Source organism: Lutra lutra, chromosome 13, assembly GCF_902655055.1.
Source record: "Lutra lutra chromosome 13, mLutLut1.2, whole genome shotgun sequence".
Taxonomy (NCBI): domain Eukaryota; kingdom Metazoa; phylum Chordata; class Mammalia; order Carnivora; family Mustelidae; genus Lutra; species Lutra lutra.
In genome coordinates, this window is record NC_062290.1 from 69,755,167 (window position 1) to 69,770,295 (window position 15,129).

Below are 15,129 nucleotides of genomic sequence, written 5' to 3' on the forward strand. Positions count from 1 at the left end.
TCAGTGTTTAAGAATGAAGAGGAGGTTTGGACGCAGGGAACAGTGTGAGCAAACTCTGGGCATGAAAGTGTGCATCTCAGCATGACTCAAGTCCTGTGAGGATACGGAGATGGGGAATGAGATGGTGGTAATGGCAGAGGGGGTGCCATTTCCCTTTGTCTTGGCCTGCTAAGCTCTAATTCGTCCTTCTCTTGTCAGCCTAAGCTTTTCCTCTGAAAGGCATTCCCTGAGCAACCTATCTTGATCCTGAGGACTCCCCTGCCCCATACTGCGTGTTCCTTTTTGGCCCCCCGCCGCCACCACTAAACTTTGTACCCCTACCGTGCATACCCTTTCTTCCCAGAGTGCTTGCAAAGTGGGTTGAGAGCAGGGCACCAGCGTCAGAAGACCAGATTTCCAGGGCCAGGGTAGAATGAGAAATGTGACCCCTCAGGGCAGCTGGGGCTGACCTGTCACAGTCACATGTAGGATACCCAACTTAGGTTCTGTTCTTGCAAAAACAGACCATCTGAGAGGAAAATGCAAACAGTTAATAAGAGGCATGGCTATGTTCACAAGTCATAAGACAAAGGATTAGCAAATTACAAATAAGTAAGTAACACCCAAGTCCAGCAATTCTGTGAGTGTAATATTCTGGGGGCAAAAATATTAGCACAGGTCTTGTGGAAAGCAATTTGGTAATAAATATCAAGAATTATGAGTCATTCCAAACTAGGAATTTATACCCCCTAAAAAAATCATTTAAAAAAATAAAATGCATCTGCAGAAGATAATGCTCTTCTCAGTATTAGCCTGACTAATGAAAAAATGTGAAACCACCCAAGTGTCCGACATCGGGGGACAGGAATACTATGGGAAAATCTACAATGACAGCCGCAAAGGCTATGAGAAAGAATAAAAGACTTATGATACGATTTTAGATGAAAGAAGCAAACATTTTAAATGTCTGTAATGATTATGATTACCTAAAATCTGAGCAGATTCAGATAAGGAAAATAAGAAAACTCAAAGTGGTTTTGCTCGGCTAGTTTTCTTTTTCCAAATTTTATATAGCATCGTTATACTTTTTTCCCTTTCAAATGTAAGTAACAGATGATTCACATGTCTTGGCACCAGGTCCCCTCGCATGAGCAAAAGAGGGAATTGATCTGAAGGAACAGAAAAGCTGACCTCAATCACACTGGCCTAGAACATGACGTGACCTTCCCCTGCCTACTGCTGAGGCAGATCGGGGTTTTCAAGTGGATGGGTATCATTTGATAGATGCTTTTTTGAGCCTTACTTCAAGTAAAAAATGAAGTCATAATGCTCAAGGGGCATTGTGGTTTATGAAAAGAAGTTCTTGTTCCCAGTCTCTTAGGGCTGAAGCAAATCACCCCTGTCATACACCGTTTTCTGAGCACAACACTCAGTCACTCTCCTTTATGGCAGAAAAGGCAGTGCTGCACCTTCAGAAGAGGGTCCCCTCAGGAATCCCTTCATGCCATGGCTCCTGGACTCCTGACTCCACTTTGCTTTATGGTGCCTGACCTGTAGGACTGTATGGTTCTTAGACTTTGCCTTCGCTGTGACATGCCACGTAATAAAAGGAAATGCAAAAACATCATCCAATTACTGTATGTTTCTCTGCAGCAGACACCATGCTAAGGTTCTTACCTATGTTTTCTCATTCCAGCCTTATAACAACCCTGTGGCTAGGTCTCACTATTCCCACTTGACATATGAAGAAACTGAGGCTTCGAGAAGTTTGAAAAAAAAAAAAAATCAGCTCAAGGTCAGAAGACCAAGAAAGTGTAAGACCAAGCCTCAAACCAGGTTTGGAACCATAAAAACCAAGTTGTGACCACCACTCCTCCAGACTAGGCCAATTTAGAAAAGAGTTGACATTCTCCTTTTTGTAGTGAAGAGTGTTTTGGGAAATTCCCTTCTCTTGTTTGCCTGAAAAACACCATAACTCTTGGGAGACATGACTACTGCTTTGCAAAGCATTCATATTAAATATGCATTACACTGTTTAGCTTATCCTGGAGATGAGCAATTCACCTTTCTTTCTCTTCTCCACTCTGCATCTCTTTGTACAAGGAAATTGGTGACCCCAGCATGTGCATGATAGAGGGCAGGGGAGAGGACAAGCTGAAAAAGGAAAGAAATATGTGGGAATGAACTTAGCTCATGTCCAGAGACCCAGAGGGGAATGCCCTGTGGAAATGAGCTGTGAAAGCCGAGCCAACAGGGCTGTCTGTCTGGTCCCTTCTGCCCACCGTGTAGCTTCAGAAGATAATTATCATAGGTTAATCAGGTCAACAAACTTGCTGGGCACTCTGACAAGCCGGGCAGCCTCAGGTTTGCTCCCAGTGGGCAAGACCAAAAGGGCTCTCTGGCTGCTCAGGAAAGAAAATCAACTGGGAACAGTTTCTCTGCTGAGAAATCTCATGGCTGCCCCAGGTGGGATTCAAGTCACTTAGGATCACTGTAGAAGGCTGCTGGCCATTCTCGTGGCCTAAACCAGGGTGATCAGGCTGCTTTGGTCCCCAAATCTCCAGACTGTTATCAAAAATCTGGAGCTGGTTTCTATTTGAAAGGCCTGGCAGAAATAAAGTGTTCAGTTGGCTTTGTTACAACAGAAGACAGAGTCTAAGCCAGTCAGCAAAGTTAGTGGTATAATTACAAAAAAAAAAAAAAAAAGAGAGAGAGAAAAGAAAAAGAAGCAGCAGAAGAAAAAGAAGAAGAAGAAGAAGAAATGGTCCAGTGCCCTTTGGAATGGCTACATGGGGGTCTTTTACCCAGGTTAGGGTGCGTATGCATGCGGCGTTTTCATCTACTGCATGTGGTGTAGAGGGAAAGGCCAGGGTTTGAAGTGAGGGTGGAAATTTTAAGGTCCTGGCAGGCACTCAGCAGCTGTGTGACCATAGGTAAGACCTTTAACCCCTGTGAGTCACATCTGTACAAGGGGAGTGATTATTTCCACCTCTCCTGGGGGCAGGGAGTGGGGTGTGAGAATAAAGTACAATCAAGTACATGAAAGCCCCCCACACTGGTGTACTCAGAAAATATGAATTTCTCCTTCCTTTCCTTATTATCATTATCAACACGCTCGCCCTCTTTTCATCATCGTCAGTAGCAGTAGCATCAACCAGCACCCTGACTTTCAAGGCGGTCATGAAAATACCCCAACTGCTGCTGAGTTACTGGCAACAAGGAACTGGTGAGTAAGTTATTTTGGGAAGTCAGGTCTTATCAGCGTGGATCCAGTTCCTTGCAGACCTCTCTGTCAGTCATTCTTAAGCCCCTCGGATACCCAGAACCTGTCTACTGAAAAGAACTGAACTATTAATGTCCCTCCTAGAAGAAGAAGAAAGGGAACTGGCTCCTGTGAATGTGGGTCAGGAATCACCAGGGTGGTAATGACTCAGTCCGCTCTGTGTTCGCCGGCCCTCCTTGGTCCTTCCATAAAAGCTCTCTGTCAGGAGCCCTGCTTGGCCATGGCGTGATCGCCCTTTTGTTCTACAAATTCCTGGATATGACTCACAGAGCCGTTTAAGCACATCTCTCTTCATGTTCCTAGGAATTTTCCTGACAAGAGCAGTCCCTGTCCTGAGGCAATCATATTTCTCCTTGACTTCTCTCCAGTATCAGCTCGTTGCCTGACACCCCTGCGTGGCTGATTTCATAACGTCAGTGAGTCTGGCTGCCTTTTCCTCAGACGCAGGCCTGGTTGCCCAGTGCTGAGGCAGCATCACGGCCACAGTGAATCATTTATCCTCCGTGCCTTCCTCTTCAGCCCTCTGTGAGGCAGAATCCTTGAAAATGTCACCTCCAACCAGTGGAAACCGGCGCAATGATTTTTGGGAAATTATGCCTAGAAAGAGAATAAGAAGTACTCTTAGCCTATGTCTTGGTAATTCTCCTTCTGGGCCTCTGTTCTAAGAAAATAATCTGAAATAATTTGGTCACAGTGGCTGGTAGTTATTGCACACTCACAGTGGGCCAACACTGTTTGAATTGTTATATGTATATTGACTTACTTAAGCACCGTAACAACTCCATGAGAAAGTAGTCATATATCCCCATTTTGCAAATTAGGTGAGCAAGGACCCGAGAGAGGACTGTGTAGGTGTTCTTGCTCCTTGAGTAGATAAGAGCTGAGCTGTGAGCCCAGGCAATCTGATGCCACAGGGTTTACCTTGACTTCTTTACTGGCGCTACCTCAGTGTGCAAAGCTTGATATTGAAAGGAAAAGGAAGAAGAAAAAGAAGGAGGTAGAGGACGACAAGGAACACATGGAAGAGTTAGAGAAGGAGAGGGAGGAAGCTCTCAGGAGAAAAAAAGTTAAGGACTTTTAAAAAGTGTGTTATATATATTTTTAAAAAGTGAATAAAATGATGTTGTTTTACACTCTTATCACTGAGGATCAATCTTCTAGAAAATTTGGGACCTCTATCCTGTACCAAAAAGTCTTCAGAAGAGTTGACCAAGGAATTCTCTTCCTACAAATTTACCACAGTGAATTAATTAAAGAGAGCCAAACAGTTTTATCCAGGAAGACTAATCCAGTGTTACTTACAACAACAAAGACTAGAAACGACTCAAATATCCAATAGAGAAGTAGTTAAGTATCTTAGGGTATATCTCCTCCATGGAGTAGTATGCACCAATAAATGTGATAATTTCTAAGATAAGATAGCAAATTGGGAAAATACTTATTATTTAATGAAGTACTGAAAGTAAAAGATTGTGTGGAGATCACTATTACCATCAAAGGAAATACATTTTTTGTACAGGGGCAGACACTGGAAGAGTATACAAAAATAAACCAGATTTTATGGGGATGGGATAAGGGATAGTTTTATCTTCACATGCTCTTCTTCACATTATATATTAAATGTCCAGTGATAGAAAAGCAAGGCATTTTATCTGTTGCAGCACAGAGGAAGTCCGGGCATAAGCAAGGAGATAGTGAGAAGGTATTACCCTAATTGGATATGAAATCCTAGTAGTGAACATGGACAGTAATGAACTTGGACATCACTACAGTAGTGAACTTGGACAGCAGTTGGAGGGATTCTAGATATAAGATACAGTGAGTAAAGGCAAGGGGGGAATCGCTAATGATTCCAAAGTTCAGGGCTTGGACATAGAATAGGGAATAACAGAAGAACAAGACTAGGGAGGATTTCAGAGATGTTATGGGGGAGATGCCAGTGGAACATATAGGAAAACTGGTTGGAAGTTTGGAGCTCAGAATAAGGTGTGACCATGGTCCTCACTCAAGTGGCTGTATGGGCAGAGGATATCTTCACGGCCACATCAAGATCTGAGCCAATGGCAATTCTTAGTAAATGGAATGTGGAACTTGGGCCTACACATTACCAGTCAAGACTTGCCTTAGTGATTGCCAAACTTAGAGTTCTGTTAGTTATCTATTGCTACATAACATATTACCCCCCAAATTAGCAGCTTGAAACATTTATTACCTCTTGATTTCTAGGGGGCAAGAATCCAGGTTCGGCATATCTGCTTTGCCTCAAGATCTCACCACATGATATAATCAAGGTGCTGCTGAAGCTGCAATCATCTTAATGATCATGTTAGTGGGGTCCATTCCCAGGCTCATTCATGGGGCTCTTGGCAGGCTCAGGTCCTCCTTGGCTGTTGGCTAGAGATATCAGTTCATTGTCACAAGTGACTCAAGTGACTCACAACATGGCATCTGAGAGAAAGATGGAGAGAGAACAAACCCAAGAGAAAAGCCATAGATAGTCTTTTTATAATTTAACCTCTGAAATGATATCACATTACTTCTACTGTATTTATTTTGTTAGAAGCAAAACAAATCCAACTGTAGTCAAAAGTAGAGAATTACACAAAGCAGCAAATATATCAAGGTGGGGATCGCTGGGCGCCATCTTAGAGGCTGCCTCCTACAAGTTCTACAGAGATAAATTGAAGCTATTCTACACCACTATCACCATCCCCAAACACCATTATTGCCATGTTCCTTCACTACTTACTGTTAAGAAAAATATGGAATTGAAAACTATAGAATGTCAGACCTTGAAGTTCTCTTCAAGGTAATCTAACTCAGAAATTCTAAATGCAATCTAGAAAGATGTTGCCATTCTCCCTTCTCACACTCACATGAGACATAACCAATCATTCCATTTGCCTTCCCACATACACATTAGACTTAACTAGTCATTCAAGCACATTTTCCCACTCAACCAGGATCTGCCCTCAGACCTTCCCACGCAAGCCAGTACAGTACACTCAATCAGTGAACTATATATTCTGTCACTGATCCAGTCCAGTCTTCTCATTTTACAGAGGAAAACTGAAACTCCAGAGAGGTGAAGAAATTTACCCAAAGTTTCTCAGTAGGCGGCAAAGTTGAGATTTGAATTCGGATCTGATGCCAATGTCTATTCTCTTTCCATTGCACATGGTCTACCTTATAACTCCACTGTTGGCAAGTTACTGTTCCATGCAGTATAGATTTCCAATTCTAGCATTTAGGCAGTTGTGTGTGAATGAGGATGTGTGTGCATATACCCTCTGACATATTCTATTGTTTGAAACAGTGAGCCCAGCCCACCCTCACATGTTCACACATAGGAACATACACATCTATGTAAATTTGCAGGTATATATGCATACATTTTCCTGTTTCCATTCCCACCCAATCTGGTAATCCCACATCACTGGGAATGTTAACAAATTGTTCTCAGCATCCAGTAGAGGAATGTGCAGAGTGCCCAGGGGGAGTATCTAAAATTTAAAAGACAGGGACCAAGGCAGAAAGTACTCATCATCTGTTTACTCCTTACACAACATGGGGCTTGGCCTGTGGTGTGGCATAAACACTAGATGAATGAACGCATGAATGAATGCTTACATAAGTGGAATCAGTATTTCCCAATCATTAGTCATTCAGGCACCACTTCACTAGTTTTGCCATACATCTATGTTATGTAAATGTAGTTTCTCGTTAAATTGATTCACTTTTTAAACCCAGATAATTTTTTTAACCAGCATAATTTGCCATCATAAATAGGAAAAGGCTTCTTCCTAAGTCATATATAAATAAATTTATATCAATTTTAAAAATCCACGGCTAGATATCATCTTGCATTCTACTAGGAGTGAGTGCACTGCAAAAAATAAGTGAATGTAAAATCCCGCAGCACATTCACGTTTGGGACTGGAGAGATGGCTCAAGAGGCCCTTTAGAGCCAGGGGCAGTGCCTGCCAGAATGAGCCTCACAAGAGTAATTGGTCTCTTTAACCCTGGGGAAAGATTATTGTAAAGTCTATGAAATATAAGTGGGGTGGAAAGAGGCGTGGTCAAGGTAGCAGCAGATGAGAATCCATTAAAATATTCTTGGGGGAGGCTCTTCTCACTCCCTGCCATCCTGCTGGTCACATTCATTCCCTCGCTCATTCATCCAGCACATTCTCAGTGACGATTGTGCCTGGTCCTGAACGAGGCTCTATGGAGACCCAAAGAATAACAGCTCAAGGGCTCACAATCTAGCAGGGCAGTGAGAACTGAAAAAACAAACAAAACTCCTTCCTACCCTGACAAATGCTCTAATGGGGACACACACAAGATGTTCAAGATCCTGGGGAAGCAAATGACATTGCTTAAGAAAGCCTTCCCATGATGCCCAGAAGAGGTAACCACCTGCTTCTTGTTACAAAGGACAGGTATGTAAGGGCAAGGGCTGGAGAGGTAAAAATGCACTTGACACTTGTGTGCCTGAAATCACTGAGAACCAGGGCAGGAGCAGTAGTCATAGGAAAGGAAGTGGGAGGGGACGAGGTTAATGATGAACCATGGGCTGTGAGGGGCTGGCAGCCTAGTGACAGAGACTGGAATTTATCTTGAGGGCAGAGGAGGCCACAGAAGGATTTTAAGGAGAGAAATGGAAGAGCCAGTTCTATACTTTAGAAAAGTCACTCTGAGGTGAGTACTATATATGATAAGTTTTCTCCCCTGGGCATTGGTGTCCGGAAGTTGCTCCAGAAGGATAGCAAGAGAATGGAATTAACACCAGGGTGGGGCACTTTGATTTCACATGGAAAGGCCAAATACTTCTATGGAATCAAAATACCACCACCCCCTCATTCCCATCCTCTTTCCTCTACCCTTTGTCACTCACTGAAGCCCAATTGCCCCAGAAAAGAAGATGTCAAAAAGATTTGGAAGCATTTAATTCTGCTGGACAGATTATGTTGTAGTTTAAAACCAACTATAGTTATTTTGAATACAAACCAATAAGAATGCCATACACAGAGTAATTAGTTCATCTAATAGAATTTAAAGGAGAGAGAATTTGGTCAGGAGAGGTGGAGGTGTCAGGCTGGTCACGAACTGTGTGGATTTGGGCAAGTCTCAACTTGTCTGGGCTTCAAATTTTTTCAGCTTTAAGATGCTAGGATGGGTTCTGAAGATCCCTAAGACTCTTCTAATTCTGATATACTATGCTTTTAAGATGCTCTATACTTCTTGATAATGGGAGTTCTGTAAATAACTGGTCTGCCAGTATTCTGGGTACGTGAATTAAGCAGTGCAAAGGCTCTGGGGCAGGGGTGAGTTTGCTGTATTAAAGGAAAGCCAGAAAGCCAGTGTAAATACAGCACAATTGATCAGTGGAAAAGTAGTAGAATATAAGGTCAGAAAGGTAAGCTGTGGCCAGATCAGGCAACACTGGGGAGGCCATTATATAGTCTGAATTTTATTCTCAGTAAAATGAGAAGTAATTGAAGTCGTTTGGGGAGGACAGAACATAATTCCTTTTAAGAAGAACACTGGCTGCTCTGTAGAGAACAGAACTGGGTGGAAGGAAGAGGGAAGAGTAGAGGCAATGAGATCAATTTGTAGGCTTTTGTAATCCAGTCAAGAGACCTAGACTAGAAGTGTTGCTAGCCATGGAGGGAAGTGATGAGATTAAGGTAAAGCTGGCAAAATTTGCTGATGTAGGAAATGAGGGGAAAAGAGAAATCAAGAATAATTTCTAGGTTTTGAAAAAGACAGAAAAGAATCAGAGTATTTTGAGGGGGAAGGAGAGAACCAGGAGTTCTGCTTTGGCCATATTAAATATAATATACATAATAGACACTCCAAATATTCAGTGGGTAGTTTGGTATTTCATAACTCGTGCAGGAAGTGAGGAGAAGAGATAGAAATTTGGAAGTGATCAGATTGTATGAGGTCACCCAAGAGTAAATGCAGGTGGAGACAAGGAAACAACAGAGAGCCACACTGAATCTTTGAGTTAGAGCAGGGATCAAGAAGCCAGAAACAATACTAATAATGGGTGATCAGTGAAGGAGAAGAAAATCCAGAACATATCATCCCAGAAGAGAACAGAGCATTTGAAGAAGGAAGAAGTAAACAGCTTTGTCAGAGTTCCTAAGAGTTTGAAAGTGGTACTGAGAATTCATCATTGGATTTGACAACATGTTGTTTTGGGTGACATTGACAAGTATGGTTTTAAAAATTGTTTTTGAAGGACTGGGAGCCTAAAGCCTGATTAGCACAGGTTAAAAAGGGAATTCAAGGTAGGAAAGTAGAGAGAGCAATTATGAATCGACAATTCTTTTTAGGAGTTTGCTTTAAAAGAGATGGAAAATATAAGGTAAGACCTGGAAGGGAATGTGGATCAAGGGCAAGTTTTGTTTTCTTAAGATGGAAGATAGTAAAGCCTGTTTGTCTGGTGATGGCAGTGATCTTTCGAGGGGGAAAATGAGGACAGAGAGAAGACAACTGCAGGAACAAAGTCCTAGAATAGGGGGCACGGGGGCACCTGGGTGGCTCAGGGGGTTAAGCCTCTGCCTTCATCTCAGGTCATGATCTCAGGGTCCTGGGATTGAGCCCCTCATCAGGCTCTCTGCTCAGCGGGGAGCCTGCTTCCCCTGCTCTCTGCCTGCCTCTCTGCCTACTTGTGATCTCTCTCTGTCAAATAAATAAATAAAATCTTAAAAAAAAAAAAGAAAAGAAAAGGGGGTACGCTCCAGTACATCAGTGGAGGTATTAGTCTTAGTAAATGTATGAACAATTGATATATATAAATATATATCAAATACTATGAGTAAATATATAAATAGGAGGAAGGCTGAGTCTGTAAGTTAAGATAGCAGATTGGTTGGTAAATTTGGTCATGAGAATAGGTGTATATACCATCAGCTCATGACTATTTCTTTAGTCAAACAAGAAGCAAAGACTTCACTGGAAAGTAAGGAGAAGGGAGCAGGGCAGGAAATTTGAGAAATGAGAAGCCTTGACCATGGAGGTCTTAAATGATGAAAGAGTCAATTGACTAGACAAATGTGGCCAGATTGCCAGGTAGGGTAGAGGGCCCACTTGAGGTTTGTGGTCACAAACTGGAGGCAAGACCAGTGAGCATGACTGAGTGTTTCTTTTCTAGCCCACAGTGACTGTGGGATAGGTATGAAGAGGGCAAGACTGGGTTCAAGGATTGTGCTTTGCTGGTTGAAAAAGATGGAAGAACTGGGAGGCTAGGAAAATGAGGGTTTGCAAGAGGTTGGTTATAACTGTGGGTTCTGGAGTCTAAACTGATTGCAGAGTGAAAAGAAGGCATAAAGGGATGGGGCACTGAAAAGGAAGGGGATCCGTTGATGAGAGGTCCAGAGGTGGTATAACATAGGGAGCAGGGACTAGAAGAGTTCTGCCACAGAGTCTGCCACTTCCTACTTGAACAAACGTAGCATGCTGCCACTTCCTACTTGAACAAAAGTAGCATGTTTTTGTTTCTCATTCTTATTTTCCTCATTAGTGAAGCAAAGATAATAATATCTACCTTAAGGGGCGCCTGGGTGGCTCAGTGGGTTAAGCCGCTGCCTTCGGCTCGGGTCATGATCTCGGGGTCCTGGGATCGAGCCCCGCATCGGGCTCTCTGCCCGGCGGGGAGCCTGCTTCCCTCTCTCTCTCTCTCTGCCTGCTTCTCTGCCTACTTGTGATCTCTCTCTGTCAAATAAATAAATAAAATCTTTAAAAAAAAACAATATCTACCTTAACAGGGTTAATACCATAAAAATATGTTGTTAAATAGTTACTTTTACCAAGTGATAGAATACTGGCACACAGTGTTCACTCAAAATCTTCTTTATAAGGTTTTACCCTTTTAATAGCCAAGGCATCAATATAACTTGAACTATATCTACGTGATGTCAAATAGCTTTATAAAAAGGAAGAATTCAGGCAACAGCTATGTTGCTTCTATACCCACTGTCACTTCTTAAGAATTTGTCTAAACACCTGGCATTATGTAAACATATCCTAAGTCATTTTGAATTACCACCTTTGTTTTTGAGACTATGGAGGGGTAGGTGGACTGGAAATGGGAGATGAAGTCATGTCCCTCAGTTTTAGGTATATATCCAAGCTTTATAGAAAAAGATCCTTCTGGTGTTTAAAGTACAAATTTCAAATCACCATGTTTTCCCTCATTTGCTCACTATGACAATGAGTTAAATTATACTTCCTGGTAAATGTTTTAAGACCCATACAGAAAATAGCAATACCATAATAACATTCCAAGGAGCAAGCAATACTTAGAATAATACTAAATTTAACAACCCCTCCCCCCCTTAAACTTATAGGTGCTCCTGTATTTCCTCTCCTGGCTCCTAGGCTAGAAAATCAAGAGGCATTGAAGCTTCATCTTTCCTCTATCTCACCTTCCACATCTGGTTGATTATCTATTCCAGTTGTCAATCCCAGGTCCCAAATAGCCTTTCTACCTCCCAGCACCATCTCCATGATTACTACTTCAGCTCGTCCTCATCTTTTGACTGTATTTTTTACCAACCTTCACCTATTTTCCTCTACTTTTCCTTCCTTCTGAGACAACTGTACTGGCATTTGATCTTAATCATTTTGTGTCACTGACCCTTTGAGAATAAAGCTGGACACTCTCCTCAGAAAAACAAACCCATATACACATAAGACAAAACTTTTTACCTATGAGTTTAAGGTATTCATCTCACTGTATCTGTGAACCTCTTAATGTTCACCATGTGACAGTATGTTAACATCATCACTGGTCCGCAGTGGGTTTTAGAAATCACAACCCTGACAGCATTCTCTTCCTAAATAACTCCGTATGTAAGGATGTCATTGAAGTCAAGAGTCCTCAGTGTAGACTCAGTGCTCATCCAAATCTTGCCCCAGATTTTCTTCCCAGACTCAGTTTGTTGCATCTGTGAATCAAACATATCAAATATAAAATTTTGCCCCATGCTCCACATTTCTCTACTTTTAGTAACTAGCTTGGTGCCTACAGTTAAAAAGATTGAATAAATGTTTGGGTGGGGGGAGGAAGGAAGAAGGATGCTTTTTACTATCTTTTTTTTTTTTTTTTGGAGAGATATTCAAAAGGCAACATTCCCAAGAAGAACATGGGAGATGGCAAACATCTTTGGCAAATACTAATAACAACTTTACAAATCCTACTAATGTCGTTCTCCTCAGCCCTGCTCACTAGATCAATACTGGAATCTATTATTTTAGTGCATTTCCACCTCCATTCTCCAACCCCTATTTCCCCAAGGACTCTACAGTTCACTGGGTTTTTTTGCTTATTAAAGTCATACCACAGAGTTCTCATTCAAAAATGTCCTTATAACACAGTGGTTGAGAGAATGGGCTCTGCAGTAGAAAGTCCAAGATGAGAATCTTGGCTTTGTCAGTGATTGGATGTATAACATAAGGAACATTATTTAATATCTCTGAGCTTCCTTTTCTTTATCTGAAAGATTAGTGTCTGTATCATATCTAGGTAAATATCTAGACAAATATAAATGTAGTATTGTATCTGGGTAAAGAAAACATCACTTTCAATTTACTTAGCACATTGCCTGGCATGCAATTAATGGTTAGTAAGTGTTAGCTATTTTATCCTAAGACTCAAACTATAGCCCAGTGGCTAGATATCCTGTGGCCCCTCAGAGAAAAACCAGCACGTTTGTTGAACACTTACTATGTGCTGGGCTACTTATAATCCACTGTCTCATTTAATCTTCATGGTAACCCCAAATTAATTTATTAGTAATCCCTTTTAAATATGAGGCCACTGTGGCTACAAAATTTCTGTCTTGTGCCTAAATTATAGGGAGAGTGACTGGCAGGGTTGGGATAAATAATGTCCTGTGCTAGAATCTGATCTCCACAGAAGCTTTGAACTATCCTTACTCAAGCTCTACGTTGCTTATGAGTAAACTCTAGCATTATGTATTTTGTCAGAGATATCATTCCTGTGTTCCATATGGCTGCTCAGACCAGGATTAGAGACTAAATGTCTATATAGAGCCTACAAAAGCTTGGACAAAAATACAGTTTTCAGGCCCATCTCACCTTGATGTTTTATAGTTTTTCACTCTCTACTAAGCAATACAGAAATGTTTCTAGAAAAAAAGCAGAAATATTCCACAGAGTCCTGGACTGATGACTTGGTTTTCATTATAGATTTATGGAGTTAGAAGAGAACTTAGCATCCTATCCAGAATCTCCTGAGAAGAGTAAAGATCAAACATTTGGAAAAGCTTGGTTTTGCAGGTCTCATTTCTTAGAGGATAGTGGGCTAACATGGGAGCTGACATTTTGGAATAATTGCTCACCAGAAAACAAGGACTGGTTGCTAAAGTTGAAATAATGGGAACCCTCAAAGGAAGATTTCACCTCTTAAAATCATCCAGGAAGACAAAGCCAGCCTAGAACTCTTGGGAGGCAGACCCCAAACATTCAGAACCCAGGTCTGGAAGGAAAGAGGGTACAGGAAGCCTGAGATACCTCCAAACATGTGATTTTTCAGCAACCAATGATGCCAAGGAGGATCACAAAGGTGGGAACGCTGAGAACAGTGAGAATGCATGGAAAGCTCTCTGACATGCTCAGCTTCAAGAGATGGAAATAGGGACATGTAACCACAGAATCAAATGGGAGAATGCTGTAGCGCTGCCTAGAGAATCAACAGAGCCAAGACCTAAGGGGATCACCCTTGCCTGGTTTATTCCTTGCTCCGCTTGTTTAGCAACATTGATTGAGTGTCTGGCCTTGCCAGTAACTGAACAAAGACTCTTCCTCCAGTTTGAGCTTCAGCATTAGGTGCTTCAGTCCTTTCTGATTCCTTCTGATCCAGCCCATGCTTATTGTCTTTATTTTTGAGTCATGCATCTATGGTCTCCTTTCCTCTCTGATAGCAAGGCCACTTGAGTTGTGCTTTCCTGAATGAAGTAAATGTCTGTGCCAGTCAATGCACAATTGTCGTTTGTGACCTTCCTGAGGTTTCCTGTTTCCTCCTAATGCATTAGAAGAACAAATCAATACAGTCTGTGTCCCAGTACCTTGGGTAACTGCCATCTTCATGGTTACATCACTACCCAGGATGACTGTGGAACACGGTGAGGCTCTTAACCCCAGGAGGAGTGGGGGGACTGGATTGGACTCATCACAGCCTAACACAGAGACAGTGAAATTACTCCTGCCTCCCATGGAGGCACAAAGGCTCCCCCACCACGTGGTGATTTGTATTCAGCAGCAGTCCCCATCCCTTGGCACTGGGTGGATGGGGCCCCAGGAGAGAACTAAGGAAGAAGGAAGGGGCTGTTGTCCTTGACAAGGAAACGATTGATGTCTCTGCTTTCTCACCCTCTTTAAATCGAGATGGGGACAAGATTAAAAGTTCAGGCAGGAAGCCAACTGGTGACTTATAACACAGATCCACCAGCCCAGTGCATGAAGAATCCTGTGACCCATCTCTCAAGAAACGAGCTGCCTGAATATTTGAAATTTTCTCCATTCTTGCCAGAATTTAGGCTTTAAGACCTTATTATGGCAATAATTACAATAAAAATAAGACCTACTTATTGGATATAATATATTCTGTATTCTATATTCGGCATGTCTTTTAATTCTCATAATACCAGTATAAAGTAGGTACAATTATCCCCATTTTATAGATGGAGAAACTGAGGCTCAGAAAGGTTAAGAAGCTTGATTGAGATGACACAGCTAACAAGGATAGAACTGGGATTCAGACCTAGGTCAGCCTGACTTCAAAGCACTTGATATTCTCCTGGATCACACTGGGTGATACATAATGGCATAGT

General features: G+C 42.0%; 1 long non-coding RNA gene across 1 annotated transcript; it reads left to right on the top strand.

The window, feature by feature from the left end:
• The first annotated feature begins 7,461 nt into the window (after positions 1-7,461).
• On the top strand, positions 7,462-13,702 carry LOC125083537 (uncharacterized). The gene is made up of 2 exons (XR_007122297.1): positions 7,462-7,704; positions 13,487-13,702. It is a non-coding gene; the product is annotated as an uncharacterized LOC125083537 (long non-coding RNA).
• The last annotated feature ends 1,427 nt before the right edge of the window (positions 13,703-15,129 follow it).